At 43.6% G+C, this 15079-nt stretch overlaps 1 protein-coding gene across 5 annotated transcripts in view; it reads right to left on the bottom strand.

The window, feature by feature from the left end:
- Nucleotides 1-15079, bottom strand: part of lin7a (lin-7 homolog A (C. elegans)) — an 83583-nt gene that overhangs the window by 24801 nt on the left and 43703 nt on the right. The gene's annotated exons all lie outside the window — the stretch shown is intronic.

The raw sequence follows: 15079 nt of genomic DNA, 5'->3' as shown, positions 1-15079 counted from the left end.
AAAAGAATAAATTACTCACAACTCAATGCAGTACAGTTCATGCTCAGGTTTTGGAAACTTTCTTAAAGGAGCTGTTCTGGTATTATTTTGCCATTGATCCCAGTTCATATCCAGGCAAGTTTTGGCTTCATGTGCAAATAATTGTGGAATTGATAATCTCTCCACCAGACTCCCTTCACGTGAAAACATTTCTATCATAACCTATTTTGTTTCCAGTTGAACGTGGAAACAATCCCTTGAATGACATTGTCGGTAAGGTGCAGTAATGGTTCCTCCCATCTCCAGGTACAGAAGGACAACTCTGGTAGAGGGATAATTTAAGGGAGAAAGAAAGATGGAGGCCGGAATATTACGGCCGTTCACGCCGGCGGGATTTTCCCATCCGGCTGCAGTGAACGGAGATTTGGCTGGGCGCCAAATTCTCCAGCCTCGCTGCAGCAGGAGTGTGGCATGAACGGCTGGTAAGATCGTGCCCAGAGAGAAATTGAGAACGCAGTGAGTGTGCCAGAAAAAGGAATGAGAGAATAAAAGAGAATGAGAAAAAGGAAAGGAAGAGCAAATGTGAGTGAGAGTGGAGGACAGTGATACTGTTCCAGTTGTGAATTCATGTTCCTGTTGGTGTTAAATATCCTGCCCTGTTCTATGCACATAACTACATTTAAATTTTTGCCTGAAAGAAAACCTAGTTATCCAGTATGCAACTCAAAACACTGCAAGTGTTGGAAATCTGTAACAAGAACAGAAAATGGTGGAAAAACACATCAGGTCTGGGATCATCAGTGCAGAGAGAAACTGAATTCATATTTCAGGTATGTGACCTGAGATGGGAAAGGTTAGAATTGTGATAGGCTTTGAGCAAATGAACGCTTGGAGAGTGAGCAGAAGAAAAAGGGAAGATCTGTGTTACAGTGCAACACAGGAGAAGTTAAACTAAAGGTTTTCATGGTGCATGACCAAAGGGAGTGGTAATTGGGTAAGAAAAGAAAGATTGCAGAAGCGTAGAACGGTTACAGCACAGATGGAGGCCATTTAGCCCATTGTGTCTGTGCCAGTCTGCAAAAGCAGTTGACTAAATTGGCCCTGCAAATATTTTCTCTTCAGAGAATGATCAAATTCTCGCTTCAAAGCACCGAATTGAATGCCCCCCCCCCCCCCACCACGCTCTCGGACAGTGCATTCCAGATCCTGAGCACTCCCTGCATAAAAATAGGTTTTCCTTATGTCATCATTGCTTGTTTTGCAAACCACCCCAACCAGTGTCTCCCAGTTCTCGATCCTTCCACCAAAAATGGAAACAATTTTTCCTGATCTACCACGTCCAGCCTCTGCAGGACTCTGAATGCCGCTTATCAAATCTCTTCTCAACGGAAAAAAGTTCCAACTTTTCCAATATTTCTATGTAACTGATGTTCCTCATTCCGAGGAACATTGCTGGGAATCATTTTGACTCCTTTCTAATGCCCAGAACTGGATGCAATAATCCAAGTTATGGTTGCACCATTGTTTTATGGGAGGCTTAACATAGCTTCCTTGCTTTTGTGTTCAATGCTCCTGTTTAAAGAGCCCAGGATCACGTACGCTTTTCTTAACCGCGTTCTCAATCTGCTTTGCCACCTTCAATTATTTCTGCACATATAATCACAGGTCCTTCTGTTCCTGCATAATTTTTACAATTATAACCTTTGTTTTATCTCGCCTCTCCCCATTCTTCCTACCAGGATGAATCATTTCACAGAAGGGGGTGAATTTCACAAACTCCTGGTGGTCATGTTTCCTGTGGTGGGTGACGGGGGGGGGGGGGGGCATGTTAAATAGGGCAGGTGCCCATTTCACCACCTTTCTGCCCACCCCTGAGCTCACCCCCATAATTTGGCAGGGGGGGAGTGGGAGTTGGGGAGGATGGGTGCCAGAATTGGCAGCCCATCTGCCACATTTAAGTGAGAGATCAATCACGGGTCAATTAAGGTTGGGCTATTAAGCCAGCTGACCCAGATAATATACTGTATGCACCACAGAATAGTTGCGGTGAGCAGCTGGATGAGTGCAGAAAGCCCAATTTTTTCACTGAAATGTTTAAAGGGTGGGAAGGAGAGGGTCTCTCTTGTGTGTGTATTTTGCTGATTGTGAAGTAGCGTCACACCCATTCCCTCCTCCCCTCACCCTCCGCTCCAACCTGTTCTCTCTTGGGCCCACCTTTTCACCCTGCCACCTCTCTCCCTAACCTACCCAAAACCTCTCGGCCTACAATGCCGGAATTGCCTGCTCCAGGCTTCCATGGGCCTTGGTTGGTCTTCTGCCATTCCAGCAGCAGCTACTGACACATTCCTGGTGCTGCCGGGATTGATGGAACTGCCGGCCCGTCAGATTGGCTGGCAGCTCTAGGGATTGGGACTTCCTCCCACTTTTTAGAATCCCTCCAGTGCAGAAGGAGGCCATTCGGCCCATCGAGTCTGCACCGACTACAATCCCACCCAGGCCCTATCCCTGTAACCCCACATATTTATCCTGTTAATCCCTGGCACTAGGGCAATTCAGCATGGCAGTGTGGGAGGAAACCGGAGCGTCTGGAGGAAACCCACACAGACACGGGGAGAATGTGCAAACTCCACACAGACAGTGACCCAAGGCCGGAATCGAACCCGGGTCCCTGGCGCTATGAGGCAGCAGTGCTAATCATTGTGCCACCACTTGATTCTCGTTAATCTGCCCCACAGGCTTTATGGCTCTGGGGTCGGTCACTTTATTTCGAGGGAGGGGCAGAATTGCTGTATTATTCTTCCCATGGCAGGATCCTGATTAACAGATGTCTGAACTCAACATCAAGGAAATGAGGGAGGAATGTGACAGATAGAACAAATCTGCCAAGAGACATGAGAAAAAATGCGGACAGAGGTTATGATTGAAAATGTTCAACGCAATGTTGAGTCCAGAAGGCTGTACAATGTCCAGCTGGAATTCAAAATGCTGTTCTCTGAGCTTGCGTTCAGCTTCTTGGAGGGAGTGTTTTGGGTCTCGGTTGATGAGAAGGGAAGACATAAAAGGTCAGGTGCAGTGTCTCCTGCCCTTCTATGGAAAGGCGTCATGGGAAATGGATGTGGTGTAGTTGAGCGATTGAGAAGTAGATCAGGGTCATGCAGAGGGAACGGTTCCTTCAGAATGATGAAAGGGGGAAAGGAATGACAACTATTTGGTGGTACCATCACACAGGAGACAGCAGAAATGTCTGAGGATTTGTTGTTTACATGAATCTTCACAACAGATAACTGAAGTTTCATTAACAACAACAGCTATTTTAAATCACTGCTTGTACAGAATTCACACAGCATGATTTTATTCTGAACTAAATTGTTCATTTTAGAAAATTGAAAACAAAGCAATAAGGAGAATGTCCCCCCCACAATACTCCCATTAATCCACCCACCCCCCCGCTCTCCGGATCAGGCTACAACACAATAATAATTCAAGATAATTCTTTTTTTAAATTTCATGGACGTTGGTGCCGCTGGTTAGGCCAGCATTTGTTGCCTATCCCCAGTTGTCTTGAGAAGGTGGTGGTGAGCTGCCCCCTTGGAACACTGCAATTCAGGTGGTGTAGGTATACCCACAACACTGTTAGGGACGGAATTCCAGGATTTGATCTGGGGACAATGAAGAAACAACAGTATAATTCAAAGCCAGTTTGGAGCATGTTGATACATTATTTTGGTCTTCTTTGTGCTGATTGCAAAGCTGAAGTTGTTAAATGCATTGGGGAGCAAATCCATGCCACATTGCATGTCCTGCCCTGAACTGGCAGTCAGCGCAGGGTCATTGGCAATGGAAATTGAGAAGTATGCCAGAGTTAGTGAATAATTTCATGAATATCAGATACTAGAAAGCTGATTTTAATAATATGCATCACCAGTTGTATTCATCATGCAAGGTATTTTGATAGAAGAAATGTTCCTTCATCCCAAGAACGCTTCGAACTGTGTCATGATATTAATCTTTCATAGTTCTATTTTGAGGTACATCACACTTCGGGACTTTATCTAAACCCTTCTGTTACTGTCTGGTGAGAATGTGCATCTTATATTGGCTCATATTCTAATTCCTATTCCCTATCAGGAGAATAGCCTGATTTGATTCAGCAAGATTACCACAGTTCTCAATCATAACTGTGGGCCAACGAAGTGGCAAGTGATTTACCTCCTGACTCCTCAAAGCCTGTCCACCATCTACAAGGCACAAGTCAGGAGTGTTATGGAATACATTCCACTTGCCCGGACGAGTGAAGCTCCAACAACACTCAAAAAGCTCAACACAATCCAGGATGAAGCAGCCCGCTTGACTGGCAACCCATCCAACAGCTTAACCATTCACTCCCTCCATCACCAGCACACAATGGCAACAATGTGTACCATCTACAAGATGCATTGCAGCAACTCCCCAAGGCTCCTAATGCAGCAACTTCCAAACCCGTATATTCGACCACCTAGAAGGACCAAGTGCAACAGAATGCATGGGAACACCACCACCTGTAAGTTCCCTCTGAGCCATACACCATTCTGACCTGGATCTATATTGCCATTCCTTGACCCTCGTGGGATTAAATGGAGCACCCTTTCCAGCAGCACGATGGGTTCACTTGTACTAGATGGACTGCTACAGTTCAAGAAGATAGCTCACCGAAGGGGCGGCACGGTGGTATAGCGGTTAGCACTGCTGCCTCACAGCGCCAAGGACCTGGGTTCGATTTCCAGCTTGGGTCACTGACTGTGTGGAGTTTGCACATTCTCCTCGTGTCTGTGTGGGTTTCCTCCGGGTGCTCTGCTTTCCTCCCATAGTCCAAAGATGTGCCGGTTAGGTTGATTGGCCATGCTACGGGTAAATATGTGGGGTTATGGGGATAGGGCCTGGGTTGGATTGTTGTCAGTGCAGGCTTGATGGGATGAACAGCCTCTTTCTGCACTGTAGGGATTCTATGATTATGAGACTTATGAGACGCCCCGTCTAAAGAAAATAAATGCTGGCCTTACCAGTGGCACCCATTTCCCATGAAAGAAGTTTGAAAAAATGAAGATACAAACTCTATACAGATCAAATCCTACATTATAAACTTGAGATAACACAAATACTAAGTCTGTATTATATGGCTTTTGTTGTTTCAGTACATAACCGAGTGTAGTTGATCTTTTTCCACATACTGACGAAGGTTAAATTGAAACTTATTGGTCCTCCACATTTAGAATATTGCAATTTGAACCTAGGCAAGGCACTAAAAGGATGAAACCTCTTGGCAGCTGCTCAGGAAATTCAGCGGGCGTTTCCAAAGTCGCAAAATGTTTTCTATCCGAGAGCAGGAATCTGACCTTCCCCAATTAAAATGCTCACCGTAATACCTGGAATACAAAGAGAAGCCTCACAACCAAACACCAATCTTCTCCTATTCCTGTACCAACATTCTGATACCATCATTCTTCATATTCACTCTTGAGTTTCCCTGTTCCTCCAACTGTGGCATCCACCACAGTGCCACCCACCACAGTGCCACTTTCTTACTTGCTCCCACCAATGCAGACTGCAACGGCATCCATTTTCCGTGCTTTGGATACTGCTGCCACACACATGGAACAACAACGTGAAGATATTCTTAATTGGTAACTGAGAATGGGAAAGACTGTCAATATTTTGCTTCTGGCTGACAATGGATTTAGCACTCTCAATTGCCTGGCTATAGTCTATCATTGATGCAATCCTGACATGGGGATTTATACTGAGCCTGCTTCTTCAACACTATTGATGCCAGTAAGGCCCAAATTGCTCTTGCACTTCTCATCTCACTGGCTCTGTGTCCAATAGGCATACCAATGTACCTTCATGTGTACCAAAATCATACAATAAATATGCAGATGAGTACCAATGGGGAAAATCAAGCACGAAGTCCATTCCCCAAGGTACAGCACCTCCCACTGGACAAGCCTGTCCAGGAGAAGCCAGCTGTGTACCATTGCTCTGCTTGTAGGAATATTCTTTTGAAGAAGGGCACTGTGGCTGTTTGACAGCAATACACATCAGAAGGTGGTGAGATAGATTAATCTGTGGACATTTACAGAATTAATGGGGAGTTCCACTCTTACAGACACATGAACGTATCATATTCCTATGTTCCAACACTTCCTATGTTGGCTTTTCAAACATTAAAAGAGAATCACACAGCTGGGAGATTTTGTGCAGGTGCTCAAAGTGTTGCATATTTAGTCGCTTACATCTCTCAGCCTCCTGACCTTTTCTAAACCTTGGTGATAAAGAACAATACAGCAGAGAATGGTCTGCACTGCAGCTGTCAGCAAACCGACATTTAGTAAGTGCAGATGTGCTCTGCTGACATCATTGCCGGCGAGCTGTGTACAATTTTCATTTCAATATGCCCTATGATTCATTTTATAAAGTGACAACAGTGACATCTTGCTTTCGCTTGGTTGAGAACACAGCAGCACTTAAGAGGCACAGATTTACGAACCAAACTAATGCTCATAAATGGTCGTCTTGCAATAAAAGCTCTGTAGGATTCAATTATCCCGAGGGTATTTGCATCTTCCTGCAGTGACGTTAACATGGCGCACACCATAGTATTGTAATTGTATATTCATTGAATGTTTAATTATATTCAGGTGATGGGCATTAGCTAGGGATTCACCTTTATTCAAAGATAACGGCACGCTGAAACCATGGCTGTGAAATTGGAGATGCACAATATGTAATGTTCAACTAAAAGCTTGCAAATATTTAAAGATAGACTCAAGTTGTATCCTTCATTGCTCGGCTATATGAGTTATAACACTAATGCATTGTAACATCCACATTTGGCATCACAGCAGTAAGGACACAGATTTAAGTTCCTTCCATTGATACAAGGCTACTCCTTATAAAAGATTGCATTCCTTTGTACAATTTTATTTTGCGATCGCTTTTGAAGAAATTTGCTTTAGAAAAAAAAGAATAATAGTGCAGGGAGCTCAAAACACATTCAGCATTGACCCTACAGTGCTCTAAGGGGAGGTGATGGCCTAGTGGTATTATTGCTAGAGTATTAATCCAGAAACTCAGCTCATGCTCTGGGGACCCGGGTTCAAATCCTGCCACAGCAGATGGTGCAATTTGAATTTAAGAATCTGCTGCTGACCATTGTTTATTGTCAGAAAACCCTGCTATCAAAGGTGTCATCTTGGAGATGAGACTTCACAAAGGTTTTGTGTGCCTACTCAGGTAGACGTAACAATTTTATTAATTTCATATTTCCTGTTTACTTTAATTGTATGACAAACATTGGGAAAACTGAATTCACTGTCTTCAGTTGATCCACCATCAACTTCTCTAGCCATTGATTTCATTCCCTCCATTGCCACTGCCTCAGGCTGAAATAGAATTCGCAAATTTGTCAATTGACACAGAGCTAAGCTTCTAATCTGTTACCTTCTTGATCATAAAGATAGACTCAAATTATATCCTTCATTGCCCAGTTATATGAGTTATAACACTAACGCATTACAACATCCACATTTGGCATCACAGCAGTAAGAACTCAGATTTAAGCTCCTTCCATTGATACTGGGCAACACGGTGACACAGTGGTTAGCACTGCTGTCTCACAGCGCCAGGGATCCTGGTTCAATTCCAGCCTCAGATCACTGTCTGTGTGGAGTCTGCATGTCCTCCCTGTGTCTGCGTAGGTTCCCTCCGAGTGTTCTGGTTTCCTCCCACATTCCAAAGATGTGCAAGTTAGGTGGATTGGCCATGTTAAATTGCCCCTTAGTGCCAGCAGGGTAAATACGTGGGATTATGGGGATAGGGCCTGGGTGGGATTGTTGTCGGTGCAGACTTAATGGACCAAATGTTCTCTTTCTGCACTGTAGGGATTCTATAAAATCTGCCGACAACCTCAGTTCCCACTCCTGCTGCAGTTCAACGGTTGCAGAAAAATCTCATTAATGTTTTCAATGGCCTAAATTTTCTGGTCTCTCGCGGAGCAGGAGACATTACAGGCAGAATGGAAAATGTGCTGGATCGGCAAAATTTCCTCTGACTTCAGGGCAGGATGGGTGTGATTGGAAAATCCTGCCTAACTATTCCAATGCCCTTCAGTTCAGGCTCCTATAGTCTATTGTCCATAAATTTAAACTCAGGCTCTATTCACCAATCCATCCTAGGCTCACTGACTCAATGCCTCAATTTAAGAATTCATCGTCAAATCACTTTGTGGCCTCATTTCTCAACCTCTATAATCTTCCAGAACTCTGTGTTCCTCCATATCCGGTCTTTGGTGCATCCCCACTTCCTTTATTCCAGCCCTGATGAAGGTTCATTCAGACTCGAAAAATTGGCTCCATCCTTTCCCCACAGATGCTGTCAGACCTGCTGAGTTTCCCCCGAGTTTTTTATTTTTCTGTTCCCCTCTTCAGATGATCACGTCTACAGCACTCTGGGGTCGGACCTCTAACTCCCTCCAAAAACCTTGTCCTTCAAGACATACCAAGCTTTTGATCACCTGTCATTCACTGACTCCCTGTCCATTTCTTTCTAATTCAGTGCCTGTGAAGCATTTGGACATTTTAAAGTCCGTAAAGCGGACCGACTTAAAACTGGGCAACTTACGCTGTAGGACACAGATTGCTTTTAGAGGGCAGGGGAGTGGGAAATAGGTACATGAGCCATTTTCATACACAGGACACTTACCACGTGATTGAACTATAGAACACCTACAGTGCAGAAAGAGTCTGCAACGTTAAAGTCACCATGTAAAATGTAAATTGCTGTTGCTCGAGTCTGCTCCCAAGTGTTTTTCCTTGAGTACCATAATGCACCTTCTGCTTTCCTTCTCCCAGCCTCCCATCCATTGACCCTGTCTACACTTTCCACTGCCTCGGCAAAGCAGCCAGCATAATTAAGGACTCCACTCACCCTGGACATTCTCTCTTCCACCTTCTTCCTTCGGGAAAAAGATACAAAAGTCTGAGGTCACGTAGCAACCGACTCAAGAACAGCTTCTTCCCTGCTGCTGTCAGACTTTTGAATGGACTTACCTTGCATTAAGCTGATCTTTCTCTACACCCTAGCTATGACTGTAACACTACATTCTGCACTCTCTCGTTTCCTTCTCTATGAACGGTATGTTTTGTCTGTATAGCGCGCAAAAAACAATACTTTTCACTGTGTGATAATACATGTCACAATAATAAATCAAATCTATGCACTTTGTGAACAGGATGTTTCATCTAATAGCACAGAAGAAACAATATTTTTCACTGCACCCCAATAAATGTGACAATAATAAATCAAATCAAATATTCTTTGCTTAACATTGTACTTGCGTTCCTGAAAAGTGCAATTTTAAATGAAACCTCGTTATGTGAATTTGATATTCCCATCACAGTTTAATTAGATTTTGTAGGATTTTCCTCATCAAAAAACATTTTCTCCTGAGCTTAAGTAGTGTATATCCCAAAATTCCTATATTTGCAAATGAAATAACATTTAAAGTAAAAAAAAATTAAGATAAAGAAATATTTTGTGCTTTCTACTTACCTCCTGCTCGCCACCACTCTCATTAACTGGCTTTGCTGTTCGCTGTCCATTCCATTCTCCAACCATCCCGCTCCCTCACACAGAGTGCATCTCTCCCCCAAAACCTTTGCGGTGAGCGAGGAAGTGGGGGGAGAGGCAGCAAGAGAGCAAGGGCTGGCTTCAAAATTATGCCGATTGAGTCATACAGACAATGCTGACCTGGCATAGAACTACACTAAAATGAAAATCCCAAGTGGTCAGTGGTCCTATTCTTTCTGTGTCCGTAAAGCAGACCGACTTAAAACTGGGCAACTTACTGTCGCTGTCGGACAGATGTTTTTAGAGGGCAGGGGAGTGGAAAATAGCTACATGATGCCATTTTCGTACACTAGACACTTACTATATGATTGAACCATAGAACGCCTTCAGTGCAGAAAGAGTCTGCACCGATTCTCCGAAGAATATGTTACCCAAACCCCACCCCTTCGTCCTCTCCCCATAACCCCACACATTTACCATAGATAATCCACCTAATTTACACATCAATCGATAGTAAGGGGCAATTTAGCATGGACAATCCACCTAACCCGCACATCTTTGGATTGTGGGAGGAAACCGGAGCACCCGGAGGAAACCCACGCAGACACGGGGAGAATGTGCAAACTCCACACAGACACGGTCACCCAAGGCTGGAATTGAATGCTGGTCCCTTGCGCTGTGAGGCAGCAGTGCTAACCACTGTGCCACTCATTGAAAACAGGAAATATTTCTCGGAATTATTAAAATGATTTATTTGCTGAGGCAAATGTAACTACACTGCTACTAAAACATTTAAATTAAATAGCTGTAAATTGGATTTATTGTATGGCTTATTTTCTGTTCAGTAAAACGACAAGCTGAAACTGATGTTCACACAACTCAGCTGAAATGTATACCTGTTATTAATCCTCAGTCACAGTCAGCACAACTCATTGAATAATATATTTCAGTCAGCACTAATCTTCCTTTCACTGGTACTATAAACATTCATCGAAAAAATGCTTCAAAAGGTGTGTTTACAATTAAATACTTTGCCAGAGTCACATATTTAAGTGCATCCACTACCACAGAGTATAAGCATTTGTCTTCATTCGTCAATTCACAGATTCAATTGTGGTTTATGAAAGTGAATCCAATTAGCACCTTAAGGGAGAGAATTTGCAGGGCTTAGGGAAAGCATGGCATTGAGGGACTAGCTAAATTGAGAGAGCTGGCACAGGCTAGAGGGGCTGAATGGCTGCCTTCTCTGTTAAAATCATTTTACAGCTATGAATATAAATGGAAGAGCTCCGATTTCAATCGATTGGATGTTCTGTTAAGATCGCGAGTTTAAAATCATTGCTCTTATTTTGTCCTGAGCTGGTTTGCCTTATCTGGATGGGGTTAGTCTTTCTTCCAGAAGCAGCTAACTATTAGTAACTGGAAAGGTGACTGGGAAAGATGAGATAAATCCATGTTCAACATTCTACTGGCCTCACTGGCTTTATTTGTGAATCTGCCTTTAAGGCAAACAAACAAACAAACATTCAGGGCAGGAATTTTATGGAGATGGCCCAACTCTGGAGATCTTCAAAATGGTGGGCAGGCCCTAGATGTTGAAGTCCATCCCATTTCTGATCAATCCTGTTTTCACTGGTGGGAGGATATGGGCAGGGTGTGAATCACATTGGTGGGAACCCCAAACTCAGCAGGACCATTTGAAATTAGTGCCAAGTTCAAACAGACTCCATTTTTGCTGTTCCAAGGGCCTTAACCCACAGTGTGGAAGTCACAATTTTATGGAAGAGACATGAATGCTCTTGAAGAGTAAATATTATCTTAAGTGTTATAATCAGAAGTGATTTAAACCTCCAGCCATTTAAAATGAAGGGTCAATATACTTCATTATTGACATTTTCCCATGAGTTGTTAGTATAGCTGAGCCCATTATGAATGCTTGGCTTTGGCTCACATTCTGATTGATAGTTTTAAGTGACTATTAAAGGATTATCTGTCTTTAATGTTGAAAATGGATATCTGCTTGTATTTACAACAGTTGGACCTATTGAGGCAATGTGATATTTTGGATGATTTTGTGAACAAGATTATCGTATGTGCATGAATGAGAGCTCTCTCAGATTGCCTGGAATGAAAATATGGCAGGCAGGACCCTTTAAAGAGAGGCCCATCTGCCTTCCGAAAATTTCCCAGTTTGAACTTCTCAACCCAATGGTGAAAATCTGGCCCTCAGGAGATTACTAAACTTTGAACAATCTAAATCTTAGCTTGGATCGCAAGCCATTTGGTGGATACATTTCAAAGATGTTTTTCCTTTGTCTATTGCATTAGCCAAACTGATTGCAAATAAATTAGAATCTTTGAATATCATATCACTGTGAAAGCATGCCAATTTTATCTGTGGCCAGAAAGTAACAATTGTTTCGAGAAACAAACCTGAAATTTGATATTCTGAGTTAATGGGATTTCCGTATTTTTTAAAAATGCATTTAAGTTGGGGCTTTTTGAGTAAATCAAAAGTAATCCACAAAATATCATGTCAATAATAGGTTTCTCCCTGTATTCTAACTAGTGTTTTTGGAGAGAGGGCATTGATGCTCAAACACAGCAAAGCCCCAGTTGGATCTACACAAGGCTCGGAGATATGGGCTGCAGAGCATACTTTTTTTTTCAGTAGTCATCCTGTTGCTCTTTGAATAAAAAATTATGGGGCTTATGTGAAGAGGAAGAGAGAATCCTCAACCATCCTCACTAAAACAATTGTTTTTTGTGCCCCCTGCTCTGTGTAGACTCGTTGTCATATTTTTCAATTTCACAACAGTAATTACACTTCGCACGTTCTTAACACTGTGTGGGGTTAGGTTGATAGTCCATGCTAAATTGCCCCTTAGTGTCAGGGGAATGAGCAGGGTAAATACTGGAGTTATGGGATAGGGCCTGGGTGAGATTGTTGGTGGTGCAGGCTTGATGGGTCGAATGGCCTCTTTCTGCACGTAGGGATTCTGTGATTTGGCTATGTAGTCTTTTGAGAGATCATGAGAACATGAAATAAAAGCAAGTTCTCTCTTCCTCCATTGGAAGTAATGTCAACAGACAATGTCAACAGACAATGTCAACAGCAGAAGATGCTACAGCCTTTATCTTGGATTTGACAGAGTTGCTGGGAAACAATAGTTCTTCCAACAAGATACTAGTTGGTAATTTCTGGTTTTAAAACTGACGGTTTTTTTATTCTTCGAGGGATGCAGGTATCACTGGCAACACGAGCATTTGTTACCCATCCTGAATTGATAAGGTAGTGGTGAGCTGCCTTCTTGAACTGCTACATTCCATGTGATGTAGGTACATCCACAGTGCTGTTAGTATTAGAGTTCCAGAATTTTCACTCAGTGATAAGAGAAGGAATGGCGATATATTTTCAAGTCAGAATGGTGAGTGACTTACAGAAGAACTTCCAGCTGATGCTGTTCCCACGTATTTGCTGCCCTTGTCCTTCTAGGTGGTAAAGGTAGCGGGTTTCGAAGTTGCTGTCAAAGAAGCCTTGAAGATTTGCTGCAGTGCGTCCTGCAGATAGTGCACACGACTGCCACAGTGCATCAGTGGGAGGGAGTGGACATTGAAGGTGGTGGATAGGTTGTCAATCAAGCAGGGTGCTTTTCTTGGATGATGTCAAGCTTCTTGAGTGTTGTTGGTGCTGCGTTGGAGAACATTCCATCACATTCCTGACTTGTGCATTGCAGATGGTGGACAGGCTTTAGGGAGTCACGAGTGGAGTTACTCACTACAGAATTTCCGGTATCAGACCTGCTTTTGTAGCCACAGTATTTATGTGACCAATCCAGTTGAGTTGCTGGTCAATGGTAATCCTCAGGATGTTGATAGGGGGGGGGGATTCAGCCACAGTAATGCCATTGAATGTCAAGGGGAAATGGTAAATGGTTAGACCCTCTCTTATTGAAGATGGTTATTGTCTGGCACTTGTTACTTGTCAGCCCAGGCCTGAATGGTGTCTCGGTCTTGCTGCATAGAATCATAGAAACCCTACAGTGCAGAAGGAGGCCATTCGGCCCATCGAGTCTGCACCAACAACAATCCCACCTCGGTTTTATCCCCACCACCCCACACATTTACCCCACTAATCCCTCTGACCTATACATCCCAGGACACTAAGGGGCAATTTTTCATGGCCAATCAACCGAACCCGCACATCTTTGGACTGTGGGAGGAAACCGGAGCACCCGGAGGAAACTCACGCAGACACGGGGAGAGCGTACAAACTCCACACAAACACTGACCCAAGCTGGGAATCAAACCCAGGTCCTTGGAGCTGTGAGGCAGCAGTGCTAACCACTGTGCCACCATGCCGCCCATAAGGACATAGCATCAATATCTGAGGAATTGCAATTGAGACAGACATCATGGATTGTCAGCAAACTTCCACATTTTGCACCTTTTGATTGAAGGAAGGTCCTTGATGAAATAGCTGAAGATGGTCAGGCCTCAGACACTATCCAGAGGCACTCCTGGAGCAATGTCCTGGGACTGGATTGATTGGCCTCCTACACCTTTGTTTCAATCATCTTTCTTTGTGCTAGGCATGAATCCAACCAATGGAGAATTTTCCCCTTTCATGCCCACTAACTTCAATTTTGCCATAGCTTCTTGATGTCACACTGGGTGTCAAGGACAGTCACTCTCACCTTCCTTCTTGAGTTCAGCTCTTTTGTCCATGCTTGAACCAAGGCTGTTATGATGGTCAGGAGCCAAGAGATCCTGGCGCAATCCAAACTAAGCATCAGTGAGCAGAATATTGCCATGCAAGTGCCACCCGATACCACTATCAAGGATACTTTTTTCAATTACCTTGCTGATTGAGCGGTAATTTCCCAGATTTAATTTGGTCCTTTGTGGATAGGATATATACCTAAGCAATTTTCCACATTGCTGGATAGATGCCAGTTTTGTAGCTGTCCTGACAGCTTGGCTAGGAGAGCAGCTAGTTCCGAGTACAGGTCTTTAGCACTATTGCCAGAATGTTGTCAGGGCCCAGAGCCTTGGCAGTATCCAGTGTCTTTAGCCATTTCTTGATATCACATGGGGTGAATTGAATTGGCTAAGATTGGCATCTCCGCTGCTGGGAACCTCAGGGAGGAGGCTGAAATAGATCCATGCCACTTCTGACTGAAGATGATTGCAAATGCTTCAGCTTTGTCTTTCGCACTGATGTGCTGGGCTTCCCCATCTTTGCAGTTTGGGATATTTATGGAGTCCCCACCATCTAATCTGACCCATTGGTTGTGGGATTGCTTAACCCTTAGCTCAGTTATTGAAACATGTTCCTGTTCTGTCAGGTGTTGTTTCGGTACATAAAACCCTGTGCTATACTGGGACTATATAACTCAAATTTGCAATCCTAACATCTGTGCACCTTTGAACAATTATCTGCAGGTCGTGTAACAGGTTACAGGAACATTTTATGAACTCATTCAATCATTGCATG

Source organism: Mustelus asterias, chromosome 9, assembly GCF_964213995.1.
Source record: "Mustelus asterias chromosome 9, sMusAst1.hap1.1, whole genome shotgun sequence".
Classification (NCBI taxonomy): Eukaryota; Metazoa; Chordata; class Chondrichthyes; order Carcharhiniformes; family Triakidae; genus Mustelus; species Mustelus asterias.
This window is presented reverse-complemented; position numbering and strand designations above follow the sequence as displayed.